Source organism: Rhinopithecus bieti, unplaced genomic scaffold, assembly GCF_001698545.2.
Source record: "Rhinopithecus bieti isolate Rb0 unplaced genomic scaffold, ASM169854v2 scaffold_12146, whole genome shotgun sequence".
In the NCBI taxonomy this organism is placed as follows: domain Eukaryota; kingdom Metazoa; phylum Chordata; class Mammalia; order Primates; family Cercopithecidae; genus Rhinopithecus; species Rhinopithecus bieti.
In genome coordinates this window covers 1-4,089 of record NW_016806960.1, presented here as the reverse complement: position 1 = coordinate 4,089, position 4,089 = coordinate 1, and the positions used below count along the sequence as shown (strand labels likewise).

Sequence of the window (4,089 nt, the reverse complement as noted above, 5' to 3'; positions counted from 1 at the left end):
AAAAAAAAAAAAAAAAAAATGAACTGTCACTTTTATTATGTAGTCTTTTGTGAAAAAAAGAAACAAAAGAATGTCAATTCATACAAAGTTAGAAAACAAACAAAAATTGCACTTCTATGGCTTTGGGATTAATTCATAGGTACTAAAGCTCTAATGAAGGGCAAAGAAATGACCACAGTGGTTATTATCACAGAAGCACAGTGTTGTTTGTGACTGTGGAGGAGTACAGTAGAGGCTTCTTCATTGATGGATGTATTCTAGTTATTGATCTGGGTACCCCTTACATGGATCTTTATAATTACTTGTTAAACTGTGCAAGTTGGTATTTTACTTGTTAAGGTGAACAAGTGGGTGTTTTACTTATTAAACTGCACAAGTGGGTCCCATTTCTTTACCAAATTTGAAGAAAAAAGCCGTTGGCATTCAAATAAATGTTATGCATCTCTAAAAATATTTTCAAAATATACTATGTGGGAAAATATTTAATTTTATGTGAAAATGTAGGCTATAAAATGGCAAATGCTGCATGAATTCAATTATGTTTTATGTGCATATATAAATTTTCTACATCAGGGATTTCTGTACTTTTGAAATTATTTAAAACAATCATGTTTTACTTTTATAATCTGAAAGAAATCACATTTTTTAAAAAGATAGCATAAAGAAAAATTAAAACCGAGTGAGGTGGCTCACACCTGTAATCCCAGCACTTTGGGAGGTTTAGGCAGGCGGATAGATTGTGCCCAGGAGTGTGAGACCAGCCTGGGCAACATGGTGAAACTCTGTCTCTACTAAAAATAGAAAAATTAGCCGGGCTTGGTGGCATATGCCTGTAATTCCAGCCACTCGGGAGGCTGAGACAAGAGAATTGCTTGAGTCCGGGAGGTGGAAGCTGTAGTGAGCCAAGATCGCGCCACTGCATTCCAGCCTGGGCGACAGAGCCAGATTCTGTCTCAAAAAAATAAAAAATAAAAATAAAAGAAAGAGAGAAAAAAAAGAAAAATTAAAATTGTCTGACAAATTAGTAAGAGAAAATCACGTGTGGGAGGTGGGGTTTGAAGACACCACATTTTCTCAAAAGGGAAATTCCAGGGATCAGGTCATCTGATAAGCAAGAATTTTCAAGAGAAGGAAAGCAACTATGTCCTGACAAAGAAAAAGGGATTTCAGGAAACAAGAGGAAAGGACAAGCTACCTTGCAGGTGCCTTGAGGATGTTCAACAGTCATTCTTTACTCCTCTCCGGAGGTCTCTATCCAAGCAGGGCAGAGCTAAGGAAGGAGAAAGGAGTCAGGAAACATCAGGTTCTTCTGAGAGATCCGGTTTGACTATGTCAGAAGTTATCTTGGCTCAGCCCCTACTGCCCACCACCTACAGAGTAAAGTCAAAGAAGTCTAGGACGTCCTGCTCAATCCGGGCTGGGTCAATGCCATTCTGGGCAGAATCTGTTTCTGAGCTCACAGAGGTCTCCAGTGGCTGAAGTCACAAAGACAGAGACTCCCCATACCTACATTGGCTATCTGGACACATAGTCACACAAACTCACTCACACCATGGGGACATAAACGTCACAGGCACCCCAAACCTAAATACAACAGGCTGCACATGGTCACACAACCACACACACACACCACGGGGGCAGACACGGACACAACTGCAGAATCCGTGGACATATCTCACTCAAACTCCCAGTGACATATACCTTGGGATCGCAATGACAACAATGTCACACGCACCCTACATCAACAATATCACCAACACGCGCGCGCGCGCACACACACAAGGAAGCAGCCACAAACCTCACAATTAAGGTATACTACACACAGTTACGCAAATAGTAATAAACACACACACACGCCAAGGGGACACACAGTCACAACCGCGGTCCAGGAATCTCACACTCGCAAACACAGTGCCCAACCCGGTCACAATTAAACTCCACTCACACCCGCACAAACATAAACAAAAAGTCCTCCCCGCCCTCACAGTTCCATACACGGTCGCACAGATACACGCCCACCAGAGACACCCCCAGTCACAACTGTACACACTCCTCACAATCGCTCCTTAGCCTGCTCCCCACGCAGCCCACACAGGTCGGGAGTTCCTGTCGCCCCAGGCTCCGAGCAGCCTCACTTACGCCTGTTCGGGTAGGGTCAGCTCCACTCCACTGGAATACAAACAAGTCGAGCCCAGCTACCTCACAAAGCCCCAAGGCCGCTAGCCCAAACCTGGGGAAGATCCCGCCCACTCCTCAAGAGACAATCTAGTTATCGCGGGAGAGAGCCCTGAGCCTAGAGGCTTCTGGGAAGTGTAGTCCAGAAAGCGACAAGTTGCCGAAAGCTACACAGCCCAGCCATCCCGATTCCCGTGGCGCGGAATCTGGCACCAACAAAACTAAATATGTGAGGTGAGCTGCCCATTGGAGCCTTCCGGGAGTCTCACCTGACAAGGACTCCCTAGACTAAGCTTTAGTCAGGCTCCTCTGAGTCCTTTTTGTTTGGCCAGACCTCCTCCATAGCCTGCGAACTCCACTTCAGCAAGAATCCAGCTAAGCTAGTTTAGCAACAATCCCCCCACCCTTGATACTTGAGTTCCTCTTAGTAATTTACCATGCTTTAATTCCTTCACCCAGCCCGTTAGTTATAAATCTCCAGGCCGGGCGCGGTGGCTCAAGCCTGTAATCCCAGCACTTTGGGAGGCCGAGACGGGCGGATCACGAGGTCAGGAGATCGAGACCATCCTGGCTAACACGGTGAAACCCCGTCTCTACTAAAAAAATACAAAAAAATTAGCCGGGCGAGATGGCGGGCGCCTATAGTCCCAGCTACTCGGGAGGCTGAGGCGAGAGAATGGCGTAAACCCAGGAGGCGGAGCTTGCAGTGAGCTGAGATCCGGCCACTGCACTCCAGCCTGGGCGACAGAGCGAGACTCCGTCTCAAAATAAATAAATAAATAAATAAATAAATAAATAAATCTCCAGCTGCTGTTGTATTGGAAGTTGACTATTGCAATAGTCTTTAACCAAGTCCTTCTTGCCTGTTTAACTCCTCTGGAGCAAGTTTTCTTTCACCCCGCCCAGCCTCAGAAGGCGGCTCCCTGGCTTCCGCCCCTCCCCGGGAGACATACTGGACCGCAAGGTCTCCTGGGAAACGTAGTCCAAGCCTTGCCGGAGACTGGATGGGCCCAGCCTAAGTGGGCTGCGTCCTCTGGGTCCTGAGGCGGGAGTCTGGCCGCAGTGACTAGACTGTGCCCCGGAGGCTGCTCGGAATTCCACTAAATGCTGGAAGCACGCAGAGGCTCTTGAGGCGGCCAGCTGCGTAGCATGTGGAGGAGCCAGGAGAGTGCACCGCAGTATGGGACCTGAGCGTCTGAGACCGAACCAGGATGGGGAGTCGGAAGGGGACAAATCCGCGATCCTAGTCACGCATGCGAGACTGGGCAAAGGAAGGCTCGAGTGTGTGTAAGACTGCGGTGGGACTGCTTGTGCTGGTGAGATGAGGGGTGTCTGGGTAGTTGAGTGAAAGAAACCGCGTGCCAGTAAGATTGGTGTGTGTGTGAGAGAGGTGAGGTCAAGATGTGTGCAGCTTTGCGGGTGGGGAGGTCATATGGAGTGTGTGGAGGTTGGGGGCAAGATCGTGTATGGATCTGTGTATGAGTGTGTGTAATCACCTAAATGTGGATCACTGCATGGGTAGCTGATACTGTGACTGTGGAGGAATCTGAACCTCCAAGTCTCATTTTCTCTTTAAATTGTGATAAGTTTGTATCTTCCTGGAGCAGCAATTTCAAAGGGGGGAAGCTCCATTACTGATATAATAAAATAGCATGTTTATGTAAACATTTAACATTCAGACATTTCTTCTGAACTGGAATACAAAATCAGTATGAGTACTCAAAGTAGTTTTTTTAAAAAAACCCGTCATTATGCATATGGGGAAGATAAATTGTGAAAGGGAAACTTCCTTTTTTCACTATAATCTTATTTAAATTTTAAAATCAATGTGATGACTCATTTGAAAACAAATATAAAATTTAAAACTGACAGAAAGGGGAACTAGGAGGAAATCAATAATTTTTTAAGCTAGAA

General features: G+C 46.1%; 1 long non-coding RNA gene across 1 annotated transcript in view; it reads right to left on the bottom strand.

Moving 5' to 3' along the window:
- Window positions 1–2,603, bottom strand: part of LOC108533997 (uncharacterized) — a 7,013-nt gene extending 4,410 nt beyond the window's left edge. Inside the window, exons 1-2 of the long non-coding RNA XR_001886862.1 lie at window positions 2,140–2,603; window positions 1,196–1,270 (exon numbers count right to left, since the gene is read on the bottom strand). This is a non-coding gene — a long non-coding RNA (uncharacterized LOC108533997). The remainder of the gene's footprint in view (window positions 1–1,195; window positions 1,271–2,139) is intronic.
- Window positions 2,604–4,089: the final 1,486 nt, after the last annotated feature.